At 37.3% G+C, this 25113-nt stretch overlaps 1 protein-coding gene across 3 annotated transcripts in view; it reads right to left on the reverse strand.

Annotated features, from left to right (window-relative positions):
- CTNNA2 (catenin alpha 2) overlaps window positions 1-25113 on the reverse strand; it is a 520993-nt gene that overhangs the window by 176779 nt on the left and 319101 nt on the right. Inside the window, exon 1 of one of the 3 annotated variants that reach the window (XM_052780799.1) lies at window positions 2824-2919. The exons of the other annotated variants lie outside the window; for them this stretch is intronic. The gene's annotated coding sequence lies outside the window, so the exon portion shown is untranslated. Of the gene's footprint in view, window positions 1-2823; window positions 2920-25113 lie in introns of those variants that run through there. 3 annotated transcript variants of the gene reach the window in all.

Raw genomic sequence — 25113 nt, forward strand, 5'->3', positions numbered from 1 at the left:
TGGATTCCCTTGCCTTTTCTTTTCTAAAGATGGTAAATCTAAAGGACTAGCACAGATGAAAACCCAAGACTGAAGGTGGGTGGAGAAAGCAGTTTTAAAAACTGTGCAAGCAGGGATGAAACAGCTTCTGGAGAGGAGGGTACAACACTAAATAGCTTCACTGAGCAAGAAAGAGAAAAGGAGAGGGTGAGGGGACAGGATGAAAGGGAAGATGAAAACCAGCGCGAAGGCAAGGGGACCACTGTGCACACAAGGAAAACGAGATTTTTCAGTGCCTTCACCTCCCATGTTGAAACTGTGGCAAGGACAACAGCAGAGATTTAAGAAAGATACCCAGCATCGCTCGCTCCCTTTTTCTCTGCCCGTCTTTTCAAACTCTCAGTCACAGACACACACTCTCTCTTTTACAGAGGTGCAGACGGACATGCTTTCCCAAACACGCACGCACGCACGCAACCCCGGCGTTTCCTCTGTCACCTCCCTGTTCCCTGGGAGCACAATGTCCCCCTCATCCATCATTTTGCTCGCTGAACTCCAGCACCGTGCCTCTTCCACTAATTTTTTTTGGCTGGACTTCTTAGCTATCCTACTCACAGTTCATCACAGACTTTCTAGAAAATCAGACTTTCCTACCCCAAATACCTCTTTTTTTCCCCCTTCAGCCCTTAAGAAACCCTCATTTAAAGAGATGGCTGATCTTGAGCTATAGAAGATTCTCCTGCTAATTATAACCACGCTCATTCTCCCTCATATTCAGCTTTCGTGTTCACAGTTATTATGACAAACAGACCTGAGATATTTTTGCTGTGTTCAGTTTATCATTATGCACCAAGGTTATACTTTTCCTTGACCTGCTCAACCCAGTCTAATATTAACAAATTGAGCATTTATACGAGTTCCTTTCCAAGCATGAAGTTGATTAGGAATTTAGGAAATGCTGGTGATTTAAAGATTAACCTTTCATATAATTACTGACATAAACCAGAGCTATTAAGATATTAGAAACAACTATTCAGAGTATATTCTACGTAAAAAAAATACCACATTTAGACCCATGCAAAAGACTTTCCATACCAGCCCTTTTTTTTTTTTTTTCAGCATAAAAACCTGGTGAAAGGAAAGGAGTAAGTGCAGTCTACCTCTAAAGTTATGTAGAGGAAAGCAAGGCTACAAAAATATTACAGAAACCAAGCAACAAGCTTCTGCTGGCAAGACACAGCCTGTAATTGGGTGGGTGGCTGTGAAGATCCGAGATGAATGCTGCAGAGCACTGTAATTTTATTGCAGTGTGTCTGCTTTAAAGTGAACATATTTGCAATGAAATCTGTATTTCCGTGAGAACAGGGCAATTGTTTTTGTTATAAAGATAACGTCACTTGTTGGCATTCAGACACAATTATTCAGCCTTTAAAGCAATTACTGTTCTTATTCGCCTTTGCTGGTGTGATAGTTGGGTGAGAGAGTCAAATGTAACAGGCTGCATTGAAAGGAGTTTGAGTTCAAAGTACCCAGATTTGCATTACAAGAGAAGAAATTCAGTTTAAAATAAACACCAGCTCTTCACCTTTTCCTCCATCCCTCCTCTTCCCCAAAATCCAAATAGGTACACCAATTATAGAAATCAGAGATAACTGGCAGTGGCTAGAGGACAATTTTATGTGCGCCTGTGCTTGGCCAATGGCACCTACTATTCTGCTAAGGCACTTTTTATTTTAAACCATTTCACTGCTCTCATGTTCTTCACATCCTCACCAGACACCGTAACTACTGCCAGAAAGATGTCTTTCAACATGGGTGCTATGGGAACATGACCAATTCTGTTCCATTTCTGAGCTAACAAAGACTAAATCCAAGATTTCAAAGGTAATAGGTAAGTATAAAAATCTACTTCATCACTGAATTACCATTTTTAGCACAGCAGATTTCTCTGACTGACATGGTTAGATGCTAAGCCTGGCCGTACATTTATGACAAACTTTGTTCTGGCCTTTTTCAAGACGTACCTTTCTCCTAATAGTAAACCAGAGCACAACACCGGAGAGAGGACTAAAAATTGTATTTTCAGTAAAATCTGAGTTAAAAAAAAATATGCATGGACATATCAAATTGATTTAAGGGCTTATCCAATGAAGGTGATACAGCTTATATATCCCAAATCTCCCTGAAGTAGCACACCTCTGTACCCTAGTGGTTACCGTAAGGTATGAGCAAACATCCTCCTAATAGCTGGGGGACTCAAAACTGAAAAAGGGTTTCGGAATATGCTTTAAAATATATACTTTCCCTCTAAGTTTTTTCCTTCTTAGCCACTCTCCCAGTTTTCACTCCCAGAACCTCACAGGCAGAGTGAATCAAAAAGTGTGTGGGGGGAACGACACCCTGAAAATCCCAACTAAACTGCAAGAACAGTCCACAGCTATTGAATTCCAGAGGGTCTGATTCTTTTAACAACTGCCAGCCCTTTGAAACACATCTGCTATCAACCCTCTTCGCAAGACGAGAGGTAAAGTGAGCTCCCGGGAGTAAACCTGAATCTGTCTCTGTAGTTCAGTGCCTCTACTGACAGTCTGGCTTGCTAATAGAGCCTGGTAAATATTAAAGCATGTTAATAATAATGAGATAAACCACCTAGGGATTTTTTTTCCCCTCTCTTTTTTTTAAACTTGGCTTCGTACTAAAGTTTATCTTGACAGAAAATTTACTTCTCTCATCCAGATTATTTCCCTAAGCAATTTTTCAACAGCAAACAGAAATTTGTGGTGGCTGCTGCTAAAAGGTTTGCAATCCCCATGCTAAAGAGGCCACCGCATGTCAAATGTTTACCTGAATTTCATGTAAATGTCACTCCATATTGGACAGTCTGTATTTCTTTACTGGCATATGCAGCTGCCTCCATCTTCACAAACCTTCCCCTTGCGCCGTAACTACCTTCACAAACAGCCCAGAACCCAGTGCTACTGTCAGATGAAATTCCCAAACAACAACTGGATGTAATGAATTTATTATGTAATTGCTGTAGTCTAATAAATTGAATGTGAATCCTACAGCCTGAAAGACAAAGAAATAATAGAGACAATAAATGAATAGAGGAAATGCATCTGACGTACTCTCTATGGGGAAAAAAACCCACAAAACAAAAACCACCGTGTGGGACAATGCTCAAGCTTGCAGAAGGTGGAGGGCATCGAGCATCAATTGCAAAAAGGTGAATTACATGGGATAGAGAAAATCACAGCTAAAAAATAAAGAGGAAAATTGAAAAGGGGACAGTACCCATAGCCAATTAATCAGGAAAAGAATTAGGTGATAACCAACACAGGAGAAACTCATCAAGGGATATGAAAGCACTGTGGTGATATTTGATGACAAAATGAGTATATACAAACATGTATTTGCAGTGGGGGAAACAGCAATCCATGAAGTCCCGTGAAGCTGAACACTTAGCTTATTCCTCTGTCCGTCTTTGCTCTGTCACGATGGGCTTTTTGGTATATTTTTAAAAATCTTAACTATTTTATTGCTGTTATGCGCAGAACTGGACCCTTGGAGATTGTGCTTTTACTTTATGTGAAATGTGCTAAACCAATAGTTGTTTTTTTGATGGGTGGCACTTCTAGCCTGAAGTAAACCCTACTGTATCAGGTTTGTGCATGCATTTCCCCAATTCCAGCAATTGTTAGGGATTACATTAGGTTATTCTAGTTTGTGGAATGAAGATCTTCCCAAAAAGTTCCCCTAAGTAGTTTTATGAAGTTACACTGTGCATCCTTCATAAAAAAGGGAGTTGAAAACTTCTCTTTTTTCCCTGGTTATGTTTTCCCATGATGTAGAATAATCTAGCCCAAATCTGTCATTTCTCATTAGCAAAGGAGTCAAACTATGGCTCTTAATGATAACTCTTAATGAGGATTTGATGAATAAGTCCTGGAAAATCAAACCTGAAACAAACACTAAAATCTAGCTCAGATCTATTGTTTCCAGGTAACGGAGATCCTAGCAATTGGGAAATAAAAGAGTGTTTAAAGCACTAGGGCATTTAAAACAACGAATCAGGAAATCCAAATGGTGTTTATCAAGAAATTGAAAAAAAAAAAGAAGTGTGAAAATGAAGTAGAGGAGCTAGTAAAAACTGAAGATTTCTAGCTAAAGTAGCTGTTGCACTAAAACCTGAATAACTAAAATACACTGTACTTTCCCTATTTTAGAGTTGATTAGAGATGTTCATAATGAACCGGTAAGTCTTATCTCAGTAGCTGTTAAGCACGTTTCAAGATTTATTAAGGTCTGTAATACCATACAGTAGGGATAAATGGAGTGGTCGTCTGTGGAGTAACATCCTGCTTCTGTAATAACCTGCAGTCCTGAACCTTTGGATGATCATAATAATATTAAGAAAGTGGTATACAAAAAAAAAGCAATTTTATATTTGGACTTTTAAAGAGCCTTTAAAAGATATTCAGTTTCCCATAAATAAGACAAACTCCACGGTCATAGAACACTAGCTAGGCACCCAAAACCACAGTGGCTTTTTACTCAATACAGTGAAAAACCGGCACGCAGTATGGTCCCAAGGCCAGGGCTCATGACTCATCCTAGTTACAATCAGGAAATATATGGCATTTTTCAAATGACAGATTACTTATATTGCAAAAGGTAATGAAAATCATGAGGATGTGCAAAGGGACTTCCAAAGGCTGAAGATTGTATAAGCTTTGATGGATGAAATTCTGAATTGTCAAATACAAAGCAAAAGACATCATATAAGGAAAACTGTTCATCCATGCCTTGGTGATGTAAGTTATATGCAACATTTGGACAACTATCTTTCTGGATATTGCATTGAAAATCCCTGCTCAGTGTGCAGAGGGGAAAAAAAAAAAAGGAGGAAGAAAAAAAAGTGGAATAACAACTCAATTGTATATGTAATGGAACAGCTCTCAAGAAATTAAATAGCTTGATATAAATCACTGCTAGCCTTCAGTTAGAAAGCAGTCCCCAGTTCTGTTAAGCATAAGTTAGGAAAAGATATAACTGCTAGATAAGGCTAAGCTACTGACAACTAAAAGGATGAATGATTTGGGAAAGTTTGTATGTAAGGAGAGGCAAAGAAACTGGACCTGCAACAGCAAAACGTGTATCCATTCCCCCTCTAGTGGCCAGTCCACATAGGGCTATCGCAAAAATAAAAATCACGAAGGGGAAAGGCACAATACACTGGCAATTGATTTTAAAACAAGCACACACCCCTTCTTTTTTATTCCCCTCACAATTTTATGTTGCTTCACTTTATGTTATTATTATTTGCTATTCCTCATTAAACTGCCTGCTGTATTCCTTTGTTGTTTCTTGTCATTACCTAGCGCAGAAGCTGTTTTACAGCAGACGTAATTTTTTTGCAATATGCTTGTACCTACCTGCAAGAAGAGGATATGGAGTGTGACAGGGGGCCATGCACACTCTAGCATCAGAAATAATCATAAATTAAAAGATAAACTTTGCAACTTATTGTACAAGACGATGCAAAAAATAGGCATTAAAAAAAGGAACAGTTGTACAGAAATGGGAACATTGAATTAATTTTGTACATATATCCCTGAAACTTTTTAGATTAAAAAAGGTGGGTTTTTTAGGAATGGCATCTAGGACAAGGCATGGTCCTTTTAATTTCCTGCTCATGGACCAGTCACTGAATTTCAGTGTTTCCAACCAACCTGCACAGCTACAGTCACCTGGAGAAACTGAGGCCAGATGAACCCTTCACATCCCCATGTTTCAAATACACACAGGTTCTTCCTGGTCAGTTACTCCTTCTTCTGTCTTCTGTAGGACATTTGCTAAAAATGGAAGAATCCCCATTTTTACCAATTTCTCTGAGTAATGCAATATAAGAGACCATTTTCTGTTCCTATCTTTTAACAGTCCTAACCTAGAACATTCTGTGGTCCAAAGGAGCCGAGATGCTAAGCTGAGGACTGAAAAGGAGCTGTGCTCTGTTGCTGGTTGAGATAACACCAAACACTTTGTTAGGACTGGATGCTTTGCTTAAGTTCCTGTTCTCTACCAAAAAAAAAAACCCAAACCCAAACGAACAACACTGTTGGCTTGGAGCAGAAGTCAACAAACATCCTTTGGTTGCACTTTCAGGGAGCCTGTTGTATCCTGAAGCTAATAAACTCTGGTGTAACAGGCTGTGGTTATAGGGAAGGTGAAAAGTAGCAAGCAACTAAGTTTTTCGCTTGTAAAATCTTCCCATCACTTTCATTTTCTCAATCGCTGCTTCAAACGCCATTCTTAATTGTATTTTTTTTAGATATAGGTTAATTTATGTATCAGATAGGCAAATTAAGTAACCCATTCTACAAGTGATTTGCTAAGAAATTGCCCAAGAATGTGTTTCTAATTAAGGCTTGTAACACACTATACACTCTTGTATGCATTTTAATAATTAAAGCGAGGTTACTGCCCTTCTATAGGTTATTCTGAAATTTCCTGTTAACCACTTAAGACCGTGCCTTGCTGTAGCTTATGGTGGCTTTTGGCGAAGACTGAATACTAGTTTAGATGGAGTTCAGAGCTAGCACTTTTATGTTAATTTTAATATGTTGCTATTAATTTTTTCAACTGAAACTAAAAAATAACATGACACGCAAGGCACAGTTTGACTTCTCATGTCTTAAATTTTAAAAAATGAACCCATTTCCAATGTATCTTAATAATGTTTCCAATTAAAAATATTTAGAAAACAGATTCTTCAAATGATTTGTATATAATAACGTAAGCAATTTGCTCTTCCAGAATAAAAGTAATTCATTACTATCCACAGTCTGAGCAAGTTTGATAGTCTGTTCCTCACTGATGCAATTTCAGGCAACACTTGTATTCATAATGCCCGCTGTCAAGACAGTTTCAAGAATGTAAGGAACTGTGCAGACTAAAAAATAAAAAAAGGCACTTGAGTACTATGGGGATCAGTGCAAGTAGAAGGAAAAGCTTACCAGGAAACCTAAAGAAAACTGATTCTCTGCTCAATATGGAAAGAAGACATCCAGACTGATCCGCTAAGGACATCTATTTTTCCATCAATACTTACAGAGATGTGTATACGTATTTCTGCAATTACAGAAGTGATTGAAAGTGAGTGACTTGGAGTATTTGTCTGAGCACCTCATACTGGGTGGGAATTCTTTACCTGTTGTTTAAGTGCAATAATACGTTTAGTTTCATATAGGAAATGCATATTTTCATACGTGGAACTTACTTTTCTCAATCTTACTCTGTTGAATAACAAATATTCTTTTTCCTAGATTTCTCCTCACAGTAGACAACAGGCAAACCCTGATTTTTAGCTGAAGAGCCTTAAGTTTCTACAAATTGAAGAAAAGGAGCATATTCAGAATGACAGCCTAGTGTAATCTGTGATTTCCCTTGAATGCCATTACTGGGGTAAATTAAGTGTCAGGTTCCAGACTAATTCATCACTTATTAATTAACAATATCAACGATTCTTTTTTCATTACAGATAACACATTTTACAGACTACCAGAAGCATTTTTTATTACTAAAGTTATCTCAAAGGCTCTTCCCCAATATCTGCCACAATTAAAAAAACCCCAGAAAACATTCAATCATAATTTTAATGATAGATCATTTTTCCCTTCACTAAAATTAAATCTTAAAAGCCATTTAATTAAACCGAATGACTTTAACCATGCAAAGAATTAAAACTAAGGAATGCACTCTCCCCAGACACTAAAATATGCCATGCCAACGATTTACCACAAGGAAGCAAACCTTAACGAAGCAAACTATTCTGAGCAGGTGTTTCTTATTCATAAATAAGACCCCTCTTCAATAACCTCATTTCTTTGCCTTTTCAACTGCAAATTTTTACGTGTGTCTTTCCATAACATGCAACAAGTTGTTCGGGTGTGACCACGTTCTGAACAATAGCAAACAGTAAAACTTCAAAACAAGGTCCAGGTTCTGTTTGATATTCTCACTGATTTTAGTAAAAAAGGACGAAGTTTTATGCTAATTACCTGCTTAAGTCTCCTGGTGTGCCTTACAAACCCTACTCACCTTACATCATTAAATCAGACTTGCCCCAGATGCAGCTTTACAATATATAGTGTATGCACAGTTTTTGTGCAACTTCTGCATGATGTTCAACTCTACACGTGAAGACTGTTTGCAACCAGCAGTAAACGCTTAGTTGGGGCAATTTATTTGTCTTTTTAGTGTATCTATTTGGTCCTACTTCAGAAGTTTCATCTAACCTACAGCTAACTTTGTATGAGTTTTTTTTCCCCTTCCAGGAGTTAAAAAAAGAAAGTTTCTTTACATTTCAAATATAATTTGCTAAGTCTCTAACGTGTGTATTCTGTGCTTCCAGAGGATTAAAGAAGAAATTTTATCACCGAAAGAATAGGAAAATAAATCTGCAGATGTAGCAATCTTGTAAAACCCAGAGTTCAGAAAAACATTTGCACTACCATCAAGAAGGAAAAATAATTTCCCAAATTGGCCCAGGTGTCTTCCTACAGAGATTAAAAGGACAATGATGCAACTCCTACGTGACTCCTTTCAGCTGCTTATAACAACAGACCAGCTTCAATTCCATTCCTGTGATTATGCTCTCAGGATTATTTCACGCCTGTCTCTTGGTTCCTATATTCATAGATGTTAGGCATTTTTTGCAAAGGTGAACACAAGTTATTTTATTCAGAGGTGTGAAAAAAGGAACTGGTCCTTGATGCATTAGTCAGGTTTCCATCACTACAAAGTAAAGCATCAATTGGGATTAAAACTCTAGAAATCACATTTTTTGAAACTCTTGCCAACTACATAATTATGCCCCAAATGATTTTGTGCTAGGTGGTTTGGCTAACAGATGGAATGGTATATTTGTTCACTCTTCATAAACGAAGCTCCATTCCAAAAACTGTGAGCCAGAAGAATCTAAATTATTGATTGACAGTTACATATGCCTAATAATTAATTAAACTCTAGCTACAAATTGCAGCGGGTCCTATGAGCACTTAAGAAAAAAAAAATCATATAGAAAATGTGTGATAGTGTCTTTACAGTAACAATTTTAAATCATGGCAGCTAAAAATAATGGTATGCAGTGATGCACTACAGACAAAAGAGCTTTAGTATGAAGCATCCTAGAAATGCTTAAAGCAGGATACTTTATGTAACATTAAAAATTGTTCCTGTAAGATTATTTTTCGCAGTCCCAAACTTCACCAAATGCTTACTAAAACCAACTAGGAGTTGTGACCAAACCTAACATATGCAGTCAGGTTCAGAAGACTCTTCTCAGACAACATATACACTCTATAATCGCCATTAATGCTCTGGAGGGAGAAATCAAACTGAGATCAAACCAAGAGATAGCTGTTGCGTTATACATCCTGAATGAGGAGCTAACTGAGGCTCATGTATTTCTTGCCTGTGAATCCCAGATGGAAATATGGACACCTTTGTCATCCAGTCTATGGCCAGAGAGTCCGTTTCACCTGGACGTGTCAAAATGATTGTGTACGTGCTCAACTGGTAATGAAGGCAAAGACATTTAACCCAGCGTGGTCTGAAGGTGTTGGACTTCCAGCACACGCGCCGTTTAATTGTGCTGAGGATGCAGGGCAGGCATTTCAGATTGATGAATGGCACATGTCCTCAGGCATTTTCAAGCTGGAAACAGGCTGGATTTTCTGCTCCTGTGCCCATCAGCTGGGCCACGAAGGTACAAGAAGCCTACAGTGGAGCTGACCCTGTCCCAGTAAACATTTCCCTAAACATCTGCAAACATCACCGATTTTCCAGCTCGTGCAATGGCCCTCATCAAAATCCCACAAAGCTGAGGGTAACAATGGATACATTTCCCACCCAACCCCGCCATGGGAAAATAGTAATTAATTTAAAAAACAGAAAGTGAGACAAGCTTTTTGTCATAGTATATTAATATCCCTACTTCTGCTATCACAAAGCTGTGCCAGAAACACTGATTTAATAGGCACTGCAAAGCAATTACCATGCAAATAGTATTAGCCAGCAATTTATTATTTTTTTAGTAAAGTCCTTGTTTTGGCTAGCAGACCACAGTAACAGATTCCAGTAAAACTGGTTAATTGAAAGAAATTTCAAGTGTCTAAATAGCTGTGACACCAAACATATGAAGCAACAGTTCTCAGACCGGCCTGTTGGTCTGCTTGCGATTTCAAGTATGGACAACCTGGGGAGGCAACAAAGGAACAACTTCCACAGCAAAAAGAGAGCACTGAAGCAATGGGAAGGAAAGATACTCAGGAAAACTCTCTTTTACTAGTGACGTTAGCAAGGAGGACACTGGAGAATAATGTAGAGGGTTTTGAGCCACTTAGGAAATAGCATTCCTGCCGTAACTCCTTCCTTAGCCCCTGGTCTTCATAAGAAACATTTAATTTGGAGTAAGTCAGTCTATCATTTTAAGTAACAGATACTTGTCTATTTATAGCACAGGATTGGAAACTTGCTTAGATTCACTGAAGTGCTAAGCTTCATGTTCAGCTTTAGAAGTTGCCTGGCAATCTTCTTGTCTTGGACTGATTGGAGCTATAGGATTTTACCTAAATCGCTTAATTTTTCTGTTCTTCATTTCACTACTAGAAAAGGAACTAAGTTGCTTAACTCACACCAGAGTGCTGTGACATCCACTGTTAACACTCATTCTATAGTGAGTGGTCAAAATATGATGGTTCTTGTTCCTTCAGTCCAACATGATTTTGTCTAATCAAATTAGTGAAATAACAGATTTGATTGTGTGTTATCTCTGCAACTAACGGTGAGTTAATTAAGATTCAACTTCCAGATACAAGGCAGGACTCAATATTTTTTCTGATTCCCCTGTTGTAGAATGCTGATTATATAGCTTATAAAAATACAGTATAAGAACACGTACCTTTGCTACGTTTCCCTTACCTCTTTAAAATTCAGATGCTTCTTTTAATTAACAATCTAAATACTCCAAATATAGAAACACATTTCTGTGCACCTTATGAGGAGAAAAAGAAAATCAACACTAGCATGTGTCCTAAAACTTCTAAATATTTTGGGAACAAAAGAAAACTACTTTCTAGTTAAACTGATGAATATACAAATATTGACATTGTTGTGCTCAAGATCAAGTACAAATTGAATCTGTGATTTCATTTATGGAAATAGGTAAGCTGGGAAATGCAATTACTATCTATGAATCATTTTGCTATAACCTTCTACTTCAATATCCTTAAATAGCAAAATGCAACTGAAGCTATTTTAGTTAAAGTCTGAACAAAATAAATCCTTGTGGCAACACTCACCTGTCAGGGGATTTGATGTTCTCCAAAGTACTTGTTGGTATTAAGCAAGCAATCTCTCACTTCTAACAGACTTTCTTATTGATATGTATGAGCTAAGTAGTTTATTATTTATAGTTAAGTGTGAAGTGATATGTCAAAGAAAAACACAAAATTAAGGAAACTGCATATTACAAGATCTAAAATATTTAATTCCCATACAAAACAGCTACTGACAGTTGTGTACTTGGAGACATAATAACGTGGCTAACGATTAAATGATGCCTCCTAGGAAATCTGGGACAAAAAAATATGTCATGGTCAAGTCTGTCATCCCTGGAAAGACCTATGAAGATCATCATATATGCACGCACTTATAAGCAGGCCCAGCAGAAACCAGAAAGATCACTGGAAAGGTAGTAAAAACGCCAAAACTACAACAGATAAAGAATTTTTACACAAAACTTTCAGCCTATTTGAGACAGTAAAAACCTCATCAGATTTCCAGCACTCAATTCACTACAAGATTGAATCAAGAAGCAAGGTAATGGTAATGGGAAGATCCTATGTTCTGTAATGCAGGTTTATGCACAACTTCAGCGCCTTTTACTGAATCCATCTTAATATAAGTGAACAAACATAAATGTATATAAAAGGATATGCCTTCTTTGAAATAATTACCAGTCGTCTTTATTTCTTTATATCTCTAACAATCTTACCTTAACCTTATCTTACAAGGATACCTCTGCTGGTATGATAATTGAATTAATACTTCAGTATTTTGCAGATTGAAATCTGCCTCATTTCCTCAACAGTTCTTCAGACAGAATGGGAGCTGACATGACAAAATCAGGCAGGAACACATTTGGCATTTGCCACAAACCTATATCAAGATACAGAGTCTTGACTCTCTAGCTTTGCCAAGGAGTAGGAGTTTTCACAGGCAAAGGTCCCAGTTTTAGACACAAGATTTGAAACACAATATTGGTGGTTAATAAAGCACTGTCTATACCTAACTTTAATGCAGAACCTCGATCCTTGTATGTATTTTCAAAAATTGGTGGATCATATTGCTGGACTGATTCTGTCACTGTCATTTCAGACATGATTTTTTTTGGTATAACGCAACCCTAGGGTCATTGATGCGAAGCTGCCATTAGCATTGCTGTTTCCATCTAAAGTGAACAGTAGGACATCTCCCTGTCCAAATATGGATCAAGTGCTGTGTTTTGCCAGGGAATGGAGGTTGGCCTAGAAATGCTGTGGCATTAACATCGGGAATCGCACTGTCTGTAGGTGAGTTGATTATACTCCGCACCACAGGAGCCTTGTAGGAAGCCAGGCTAATGGTGCATAACGGGAGCTCAATTGCAATCTTCCTATTCCATGCAGATTTTCATAGCCAACAGGTTATTTCTAGACCTGTCCTGAGAAGTTGGTAGCTCAGCTCAGTTAATTTCAAAGGCTGATTTTATCACAGGAATTTAAAAGACTGACAATTGCACCAGTATCACAGAGAAACCAGAACCTCTCTAGTTATCAAGCTTTTTCCCTTCACCTCCCCGGTGGGAGTACACCTCACTTCTACAGATGGGAGCTTTGTGTTGATGACGCTGATTAAACTGGAGCACATCTGGATGGATCTGGAGAAAGATTTTTTTTTTCCTTAGACACATCACTCCATCAAGGGCTTGGTTAAATCTCATACCAATCTTTAATTCTCAGCTATCAACACAGCGCTCCTAAATAACCTTGTTGTCTTGTTTCATTGTCAGTGGCTACTGTTGTTAGACAGTGCTTGACAGATAATAAAATATAAACATGGACGATTAGACCATTCTTTTAGAACTCTGTGAAAGAGGTTGGCTGTAGCATAAAGAGATTTTAAATTAATATATCAGGGCCATCAAAGAGGAAAAAAAAATATATTTTTTTCTGTTTAACTTCTGCTTTGGTAACTAAAAGGCTTGATTCTCAGATCACAGGTAGTCTGGTTAATCCAGAAGGTTTGTACTTCTCTAGTGATGCTACAGCCTTCATTTTGCTGGAAGTTTCTGCTAAATTTGTGTATTCAGCTGGTTGGCGTCAGATTTTTCAAAGATGAGTGAAGTTTCTCCAGAATTATGCTGGCAAGGGAGTGTCAGCTCATTCCAGAGATCTGGAGGATTCTTGGGAGTGTGAAGCCAGGGCTATGGACACAACATTTCCTCACACAGGTAGAAAATGCAGGGACCCCTGTTTCAGAGCTGAGAAGAAACAGTCTCCAAGCCACACAGGGACACATATGTCCCACCAGAGAGGACAGCAGCTTGCAGAAAGTGACTTTGAACAGCTACTTCCAGAAGCAGCCATAATTTTGGCAGCAAATTCCACTAAAATAACTGAAATCACCTCCAGCAAGGTCCTTTATCTCTGACTGATTGTGTAATACAAGTTTCCCCACCAGGGATCAGGAATTGTTGCACTCTAAATTCACACCCGACTTCAAAGTAATTTCCTCAAGTAGGTAAGTAATGTCGTTTGAAAATATAGATTTGCTTAATGTCAGAAAAGAAAAAAAGAATTCCTTGTAATAAGGTACTGCCACCGGCATATCAAATGACTGAATCAAAGCTAATTGAATACTTCCAATTTAGGCTAGTCTAAACAGCCCGTAGAATAGCATCAGATGATGTTCACAGGATAAGAAACTCTATTCTAGACAAAAGGGGCTCTGAAAAAAGACACAAGGTTTTCAAATCTTTTGTAAGGGAAACTGTGTTCAATCGTCCTCTATGTCTATGCAGGGTAAGATAAGAAGTAATCAGCTCAATTTGCAACAGAAGAGATTTGGGTTACATATTAGAAAGCATTTGCTAGCTGTAAATACAGTTCAGCACAGAAGATGAAATAACTTCTATTTGTGCCAAGAATTTTGGCTTTTTAATCCTTTATTGCAACTGAACTGTATTAGGACTCTTCCAAATCGCTGTCCATATTATATTGCTTTTAAGCATGTAACAAGTATTATAACAACAAGAATGCTTTGTATTTTACTTTGCAAAACTCAGACCTTTTTCACTTACTGTCATTTCCTCAATTTTCTTAATTTAAACTTATCTATGCACACAAATATTTAAGTGCAATATATATGTGCATGCATGTGTATTTGTAAGTTTTTGACAGCATGCAAACTGACACGTAATGAAATCATTAAATTGGATTAAGGTAATTGGCAGGGAACAACTGACCTTTACATTAAAGCTAGTGTGTAGAAATCCATACACTTGGATTGGTACATATGTCTGCACTGTCTTGAACTGTGAAATTACTGAGTGGCCATCAACTTTCAATCAGGTAAGTAAGCAGCTGTCATGAGAATCTTATAGCAAGGTTTGATCTAAAAGGTGGTATCACTCATACCAGCAGAAACTCACACTTTGCATTGTAAGTGCATCTACATATTGTCACTAATACAATACAGATAGACTTATCGCTGCTTATCTTCAGGTTAATGGAAATTCCCGTTGACCTGACAGCACAGGCAGACCACTGCTTAGTGATCTGGAAAATAAAGTGCAAGTTTGAGACCGAAACAAGGTCATATGTTGTTAGCTTTATTCTATTTGCTTATTTTATGCATAACATAGAGTGGGACAGAGTTATAAGTCCCTGGTTTTATTTTATTAAGCTACTAGTTTATATATCCCTGCATTTTTCATTTGCTTTTCATTCCAAGAATTTTCATTCTTTTGCAGTAGTTTAAAGAAGAAAGACTGCCAGGAGAAAGACTGGCTATCACTAACTCAGATTTTTCACATTCAGAACAGGACTAAAATTTTAACAAAACCAGATGGGTTCGACAACAGGGATATGGTACAGTTTAATTCAAAGATGTCTTTATACTTTCATTTTCCAAAATATTGTATACAAGTGTATTAAATATTGTTATTTAGCTGCTAAAATGATAGAAAAAATAATTGAAAGCATTTTAAGAAGCTATGTAGCTCACTTTCATGCAAAAAGGCAAAATCAATTGTATCATTCCTGACAAATGCTTAGCTATTATCAAAACCCTCCACTGATAAGGAGTTTGCAGCATCCTCAGGCAATATTCTTCTGTGCTGAACTTTCTTTATTCCTAATACATTGTCCTTCATTTTAATCTGAATCTTCCTTGCTGCAATGTTATTCCAGAACTATTTCTCCTGTCCAGCAGGAAAATGAAACCTGTTTATTCTATTCCACTTTGCAGCAGCATTTTACATAGTTCAGAACCTAGAGGAAAAATGGTAACAATTTTCACTTCTCCAGACGTAACAACACCAGTTCACTCAATCTTCTCTCATCAGTCATATTTTTCTAGGTCTTTGATCATTATTTTTACATTTCTTTTCAATCAGGCTTCATCTTTCTTGCAGTCTGTACCCCAAATTGACACAGTACTTCAGCAAAGGTCTTACAAATGCAGTTAGGTAATATATCCCCTTATCACGGCTGGCCTATGAACAGATTATGATGTACTATATCTCACCTACATTCTTTTCTACAGAAACTCTGCTTCCTTAATTAGTTGTTTCTTTTTATGAGTTGCATATTTTGTTATGTAAAGATATTTGGGGATAATAAGTAGAAGATCAAGGAAACATATTTAGGATTTGGCTTTCTTATGCATAAATACTGAAACTATGCATATCCATGCTTACCAATAATTAGAAAAAAAATCCTTTTTTTCTCACTATAGTCTGTGTTTTGTTTCATTAATATCACAGTTGCATTCATAAAGTTCAGTTCTGTCAATACTGTGTATACACCAAAGTACATTCTTTTAAGGAACCACTTTTCTTTTAATGAAGCAGCTCATTCGCCTAAATTGACCATGCATAAACACATTTGCACAAGCAGGGTTGTTAATTTATCTGCCCATTTCAGCCAGGCACTTAACCATATCCTTAACCGGAATTATACTTTACAGTGACCTAATACTGGGAATAAGCCAGTCATTCAATATAGAATAATAAATACTTCCTCTCATAAACTACAGTTTGGAAATACATTGTATTGGAAAGCACATTTAAAAATTCTTTTAAGACAAGAATTTGGTTTCAGAAACTAATTTAGTCATCGGAATGAAGATCTATCGGACAAGACACTACTAAACAATATTATTTTTAAAAATATATTGAGATATTTTTTTTGCCATATGAAGACAGGGGTTTCATTTTCTTATCCCTTCCAGAGAATGGCAGCTCTCCTGACAGTACTGCAGTGCTTCTTCTGGATGTGACCCAAGAAAGCTGACATTTGAGACACATTACAGAGCTGAGAGGAACTATATTAATTATTATGAAAAGTCAAATCTGTCTCCAGAATATCTCAAACAACATCATGTAATTCAGTATTGTGTAAAACATGTTGGGGTTAAATTACACGCCAAATATTATTTTAAGGGTCGATCTTTGTTGTACGTCCATTTTTAATTAAACAAAATAAACCACACACCAGGAATAATGCTTTCACAAAAATATGAATATTCAGAGGGGAGATGGGAATCTGTTTAACTGGTGAGTATGCTACAGTGCTTTTAATGCCCTGATGCAGAGCCCATTGAAACAAACAGAACGACTTCACATATTAATGAGCCCAGGATCAGCCTCAATGGTCAATACTCTCAAAGGTACCTCACACAAACTTCTGATTTTTGTCACAAATTCTCTGGGGTTTTCTATCCCCCCCCTTCAGCCTTGAAATAGCTGTGTGCACACACAAATCTGCCCTTTGTCTCCGAGACTAATGACTTTGGGCTGTTCACCCCATAATTCTTATGCACCTTCCCATTTAAACAACTTTCATTTCACCACGTTTTTCTTGGCTGAATTTTTTTTTCACACCTGGCACCAGCATCTTTTCCTTGACTCTCTCTTACCTCCAACTCTTTCCTCTTCCACATTAATACTAGCAAAAACATCTTCACATGAGCCCTCAAGAAAGGGTGTCTTACTATGCAACTCCCTTGGCTACAGATGTGATTTTTAAGACTAATTTCTGATATCTAGCCACATGCCCATTTTTTCATTTTTCTCTACTACAGTTCTTCCTCTTTCTTCTCTTTTTGCTAACCTGATGCATACATTTCCTGCAAATGCATTGCAACCACAAGGCTCACTGTTACCCCATGTGTATATTCGTGACGGTGTGCTCCCTCCGCCCCCAACCTGCCCTGGATTTCCTATAACCCCGCTCAAGCGACAACCACCACTGGTGGTCGTAATGGATGTGTCTGGTCGTGACAGCTGCTCGGCTCAAAGTGGATTCGGGGGAGACAGATAACAACCCAACAGCCAAAGGTTAATTTGAGCAATGCGCCCACCTAACCACAGTGCTGGTCAAGGTCCGACTCCAGCCAAATTTGGAAGAAACTAACATCTGTAGTCAGTATGTAAATATGACTATAGGTCAATTATCTTACTCCATAAAGAGTGGACAGCCCCAGGCCCGCTGAGCTCTCCTGCAGGGCAGTGGGCTGCACACCAGGATCTCCCCTTGAGTGGGGTCACCTCTCAAGGTTACTCCTCGAGGCTGAGAGAGTCCTTGCCGCAACAGATTCTCAATCTCAGTGATTAATAGCGTGCTAAACTTTGAAATCCTAAGTGATATATAGGATTGATTGCACACGTATAATCCTTTAGACATAAACTGTTGACCAAGTCTGGGACTAAGTCTGGATCCAGCTGCACCCAGACTGCCCTCTGGGAAGGAGTTTAGAACACAAAGGGGTCCTTTCTGAACCTCCTGACTCAACGGGAGGGTCTCCCTGACGGTTTTGTCTGACCCTGTAATTAATGAAGTGTACCTTGCCATCGAATCTTGTTAAACCACTGTCGCGTTTACCATTGAACTTTGTTAGATTGCTGTTTTATATCAATAAACATATTGCTGCTTCTCTCTTTACGAGTGAAGTGCGTCATTCCGTCCGTGAGAGTATTAAGCTAGAATGACTTCCAAATATATCCACTTTCTAACTATAGCTGTGATATCAGGTTTTCAGGCATTTGATCCAGTTTCTATTTGGGTTGTAATCTCTTTGGAACATACTCTGTGTCTTCATTTGCATTCTGTACGTAACACTTGATAAATTATTTTTAATTTTTTTTTTTTTAGTTGTCACTTGTGGCTTTACCATTAAAGCTATATCATAGCTAGTAGCTGGAAAAGTTCAGCCTTTAGAAAGTTTCTGTTCAGTCCTAATTCAGGCAAAATCTCCCTGGATTTCATGAAATCCCTGACTAAATCCAGACTGATGTAATACTTAGATCTGTGAACACTGGAAGTTTTCCATTACATAAATGAATCCAGAGAAATGATCTAGAGACATATTACGAACAAGAATACTCTTACATATATATGCATAATCTAATGCTAAAAACTATCTGATTGGATATACTTCTTCTGTACATGCATGTATGAGTAACCATAGCCTGGTACTTCCTGAGTTTTATTGCTTTTTCATTACAGTTATTCCTAAAAATGATTACGGTGTGGAAGCAGACAGAAATGCTGATTACCACACATTAGAAATTTTATTTTGTATATTCAGGATTAAATATATTTTTTATGAACATTATTTTTTAACTACCTCATTTTCAGAGTTTAGAGCAAGGACTGCCAAGAGCTTGAATTCAATCAATTTATTTGGGAGGTCACATGAGTAATTTGTATAAACCTTTCTTATATTTCACATAGACACTCCAAGACTGTTAAAAGCAGCAGTTCATCTCTTAGCTCCAATGCAATCACCAGCTGAATTAACGAATTCACAGCCTGGCCTTGGTACTTTACTATTTAGTTTAGCACAGGCAGGGTAAATATCGTATATAATCTCTCCCCACCACGTCTCTCTCTCTCTCCATATATAAGCGTATATATAAGCTTATATATACTATATACATATATATATGCAGAGAGTGAGAGATGGATATATGTACTCATGCTGACTGATATTTCTGTTCCAGCCATGCTATTCACTGTTAGTCATGATAATCTTGAAGAATCTATTGAATTACTTGTATTGCCTTTACAACAATTTAATAATATCAAGGAGTTAATAGGTATCAGCTTTCTTTGGAGCTCTTAGAATTAATTTTACCAGTGAAGCTAAGAGTCTGCCCACCCTGCTAAAAATACAGATGCAGTGAAGAGAGCAAGCCTTTAGGAGAAAAGGAATCTTTATTAAAAGGACAGAGACAATACTTCCTTTAGTTCTTCTTTACTTATCTATTTTCATTTAACCAATGCTATTGGTTTGCCTTTTCCAAACATACAACCTTAGTGAAGGCCCACCACTGATTACTAGTCAAAATTTGGCAAAGATCCCAAAGAGATCTGCAATCTTATCAGATGATAATCCTGCTCCTAAAAGCAAACATCCACTCCTTCACTGGGATCTTTATATGGCTTTGCAAAAACATTTTTCTTTCTGACTTGTCAGCAGCCAAACTAACAAGACTTCAGTGACAAATGATCTACTTAGCTCTCCAGAAAGGAATCCCGACTTGTTTTTTAGGACGGTTTTCATTTTTATCTCTGAAAGATCAGACAAAGACACATTACCTTTCAAGGAAAGTGATGAGGCAACCGCAATGTTTGGAAAAGAATCTCATTCCACCTGAGTGTTTTTGTCTTTTTGTTTGATTGCTTTTGGGAAAGGAAGAAGATATAAGCAGAAAGTAATAAAAATCTGATCTACAATGGTGAGATTGTCCTAAATTTCTGAGATGCTATTTCCCTAAATCAACAAGACAAACAAATTATCTATGTTTTAACTTTAAGAGGTAGAGTCTGGAACGACCACATTATCTCCACAGATTTTAAGTGTCATTAATGAGTTGATGCAATGACAGACTCAAAGAGAACAGATGCAGACGAGACCTTTGGAGGCCTTTTAGTGTCTCCCTTTCTCCTTGGCCATTGTTTCATGACCCTACGCCAGCCAGAGGATTTTTTGTTTCTGAATCTCAGACTTTTAATCAAAGTGAGTTTGCTTCAGTTACTGGGTTTATATTCTAAGAAAGGCAGAGAAAAAGACTGGGTAAAGTCTTACTTCGTAAGAGATGTCTTTCTGTAAGGGAGACTTGACTAAAGCAATTAATTTTCACAGATGCATAAAAGATGAACCAGGAAATATCTGCAAAGTCATCTAGTCCTTACACAACTCTCAGAGAAGGCAACAGTATGTTCTTACTGACTTTAGCAAACGGTGTATTAATTCCATTACCAGGAAATTATTTTTTACCTATAAGTAAACTGGTCAAGGGACTTTTACTCATTACGCTTACTAAACCTGGAGTAATTCCGTATTTGTCTTGACCTTCTTAATCAAGACATTGTTGATCTTCAGCCTTAATCCTTCTTGGATTCATCTCATTTTTCTCACCAAGCTACGCACCGCTGGAACTAACAGTTACATAATCAGCTTCAACAATTTATCTTTTTTTTTTTCCCCGTATTCATGCTTTTCAAACACCTACATACATATCACATCCTCCTTAGTTGCTCTAGATCCAATGTTTTATCTAATTCTTCATGACAGGTTGTCAATGTCAAGTATTATTGAGCCTTATACAGAGTCAGGGATTGCCAAATGTAACATTCAAGCATCTTCCCAACCATTATATAGCAAACTGTTGAGAGCTGATTGTAGGGAGGGCTTGATTCAGTGGCACTTACCTATATTTCTGAGAATAGCTTTTTAACCTCTTTTTTCTGTAAGGTTTGTTTCTACCTCTTTGTTCTGAAGGGTGCAATAGTCTATTGCTGTAAGGGCTTATATGAAAATTATGTTCAATTTTCATCATTGGAGCAGAAGAGGCTATGAAGCCAAGGCACAGCAATGAAGCTCTTGACAAATAATGCGTGGTCTACTTTCCTTTTCCTTCACAAACATAATGGAAATGATATGATGGTGCAGTTCACAGGAATTTTTCATGGGCTCTTGAAAAATAAATATGAAGCTTAAAATTGTCTTTAAATTTTGAATTAAAAGTACTTTAACAACCATTGTTAAGGTGGATGATTCATAAATGCATGCTATTACAGCAGCACGAAAACAAAATTGTGAAAATAAAGTGGATTTATTTTTAAAATTGCTGTAATATATCGCCAAACCATTTTTATAGATACGTCTTAAGAAAATAATAACAAAAAATCAAGCCAGGCCACACAAGTGGAAATCTGGCATAATTATTACTCTTTTGACAACTGTGAAACTACTATTTTCAATTTGTAATTCAGCTGAGCTGATGACAGATTTCTCTCCATCATCATTGATTTATGAGCTCATCTTGTCAACTTTTTCCCCCTTCCCACATGATTTACACAAGTTGAGGCAGTTTTTTTCTCTCAGAACAAATGGCAACATTTCAAGAAACACTATCAAATTGTGTAAATCCATAAATGGCAACATTTCAAGAAACACTATCGAATTGTGTAAATCCATAACTGGCTTTTGAATTAAACAGATTTTTTCTGGATGCTATAGCTCAAATACTATAACACTAGGAAATAATCAGAAAGCAAAACTAACAGAGCACCGTATGATGAGAGTCTGAATGTCTTGAATGTCTTTCTCTTTTTTTCTTTTCCTTTTCTCACTCCAAATATTACAGTGCCTCCTACCATGAGCAAGTTCCCTAGGACTGTTCATTAGGACCGAGTAGGTCACGACAGGTATGAAAAGTACATCTGAATCCAAATATCCAGTTTTCATGTTAAGTAGGATTTGGGGTTTTAGTTTGGGTTTGTGATTTTGGGTTTTGGTTTGTTTGGGGTTTTTGTTGTTGTTGTTGTTGTTTCCCAGATGGAATCTGATAATTTATTCCTATTCTATTTAAATAAAAGGATTTTTATGAAAAGCAAATGAGTGGTTGGATCATAAATTAATACACCGCTACTGAGCATATGTGTAATGAAATGAGCAATAGTTCATCTATTATATTATAAATATCAATCCAAAGAAGAGCAGTGTTCAATAAGTATCTACCTTCTGTATTTATAAAATGTCAGCTGATAATGAAATATTTCACATTCCACAGTACCAAGGAAGATATGAAATGGGAACTCAAACGGAAGTTGGAGATTTTAAATCAGCATGTTTAACTTATTTGCATTCAGGAATATTAAAAGAGCTAGATGGTCGGTGCTCTGGGACATAAGGGGAATAGGTACAAAAAGAAGATTAGCCCTATAAAATGAACTTCAGTAGTTGAAACAAACACAAGGGGAAAAGGGAATTCTCTAACATAGTTATTTTCGGGCTGGAATTTTTAGAACTTCACTTTTTAGGCAGTGAAATCTCACTGAACATCTGAACTTTTCAAACTTCAAAATCCCAGCATTTAACTTCTCAAAATAAAACATATCTCCCATTTCTTCTTGTCTGTCCTTCCATTATCTCCTACAATTTAAATAATCTTTTTGACTTCACACCTTCAATATGAAGGATAAGAGTTGGAAGACAGAGTGTAGACATGTAATTATAATACTTTTATTAGTAGATAGTGTATGTCCTTGTATGAAGTTGGGAAACGATAGCAGGTAAAAGTGCCTTTCTGATTCTTTTGATTAGCTGAATAATCAAGCTGTTGTTTCTTTGAATGACCTTTCCTGTTATGATATAGCTTATTATCAGCTTCCCTACATTGCCTGTCCTCTAAATACTGTTCTCTCTATTGTAATTCCTTTCTTGACTCGGAAGAATATATTTTCTCCTTTACTTTTCTTCCACCGAAATTGTCAGCGTCTTCCACAGTGCTAACTCTTTGACCTATTAGATCAAGGTAATGGAATGCTTATCTCTTATTTAAATGATACTATTTAAAGTCTCATTTTAATATCAGTCTTATTTCGTACTACGTATAATATATGCAAGCTTCTATATCCCTGTCAGTATATGAAATTTCTTCAGAAATACCAGGGTCAACTAATGCTTTAAATTCACTTGTCTAGCATCACATTACTTCATTTAGCCTGAAATACATACAGGAATTTGTTAATTGTATTCAGATGTAAAGCTCTACTAAAACCTTGTAAGAAGGACATTGTGTAAGAGTTTCTGGGTACACAGTCCAGTAACACTGGCGTGGAGAAGTCCAGTGTCTTTAAATAACACTACTTGCAAGAACAAGGTTATTTAGTGTAAGTAACTACCGGAGGGCCAGGTCCATCATTTGCATGTGCTTCTTTTCACTCTTGGTCCTACAGAGACAATTTAGTTTCCCTGTCTCAAATTTTGGAAAAAAATAAAAAAATGTAAATAGTTTTTGTTGATGTAATTTATGGAGCTAGTTTAGAAAAAAACACATAATGTCAGCAAAGGGAACTATTTTTATCACAGTATATTGTTTAACAACCCTTCACGGTCATCAAATTTAGTGCACCTATAAAATGCAAGGCAGCTGCAGAGGATGAACCAGCAGTTTAAAAATACTAAAGAGCCAAAAAGTTATCCAATTCCCCATCTCCCCGATCCACTGATACTGTTCTGCACAGAAGTGGAGATGTGTATATGCATTATTTACGAAAAATTGTCAGAGTTTTAAAATTAGGCAATTTTAGGAAGCAATTTAAGAAATTATTAAAATTAGGAGAGTGAGTGACTGTCCAAAGTTACAAGCTGAGTTAATGTCCTCAGAAACACTTTCTTTTGAATTAAACAGTGACGTTCTTATAAGCCTGAGGTAGGATTAACACCACTGAAGTCCACAGAAGTATGTTGGTGTCAAGCCCTATGCCCATCCGATCTAGAGGGCCAAATTCACACTTAACGAGAGCTGCTCAATTTCATCAACTTCTGAGGAGCTGCGTTAATTTCCATCACAGTAATACAGAACCCTGATGCATAACTGAAAACTGTTAATGGCCCAAACCCCCATAAACCAATATTATATAAAAATAATATTGTGGCGGTTTTGATCTTGGTTTTGCTTTGATCTGCATCCTGATGGCATGTGTAACAATTAACCGTTGTGCTCACGCTCCAATTTGCTGGGGGAAAAAAGGCATTGCTCGAAAATGCCTTGCTTTTTTTTTTTTGCCTGTTTCATTAGTTTTCATCTAACCTCCAAATATTTGGCTCTGTGTTAACTATTCTTGTCTTTCAGCTTCCTTTTCTATTGCTGTCAAGCTCACATCCATTCTTTCCCCCACTGAAATCTCTGTCACCAGTTCTGCCCTTCAACCTCCTTACCTGCTCCTCTCCCCATCACTCTTTCAAGATTTCATCTCTTCTCTTGGAGTCAAAGATACAGCTCAAAGATTCGGGCAGAAAAATACTGCTGTGAAAAGCTAGCTAAAATCCTAAGGAAAAGAAAAATCACAACAAGGATTTGGGAGCCTGTTCCAAGGAGTAATGAAGGAGAACCCTTCCACACCTGGCTCAAAACCTCCAAGCCAGCACTGGATATGGCATCGGGGCAGTGATCATATTAATGTTTAGCTGAGTAGTATTTAGCTTAGAAATCCGCTGTGTGTAGTAGCCAATAAATATTTGCTCTGTACTCTTAAATTGTGGGTATAAAGAAACTCCCTGTACATGGCAAAAGATGCCCAAACAAAAGTGCAGAGAGGAAGGGATACATAGGCAGCTAACTAGGATTTTGCTCATCTTGGCAGGGCTAAATTTCCCTAATGATTTTACTAGTGATAGAGCTGGTGACCCATGATCTTATGTCACTGCAAGGATAATCCAATCCCAGCCAAAATCCCACCATACGGGAGAAAAATCACGGCCATTGTCAATATTTTGCAGCACCTGGATAAG

This window comes from Harpia harpyja, chromosome 2 (assembly GCF_026419915.1).
Source record: "Harpia harpyja isolate bHarHar1 chromosome 2, bHarHar1 primary haplotype, whole genome shotgun sequence".
NCBI lineage: Eukaryota > Metazoa > Chordata > Aves > Accipitriformes > Accipitridae > Harpia > Harpia harpyja.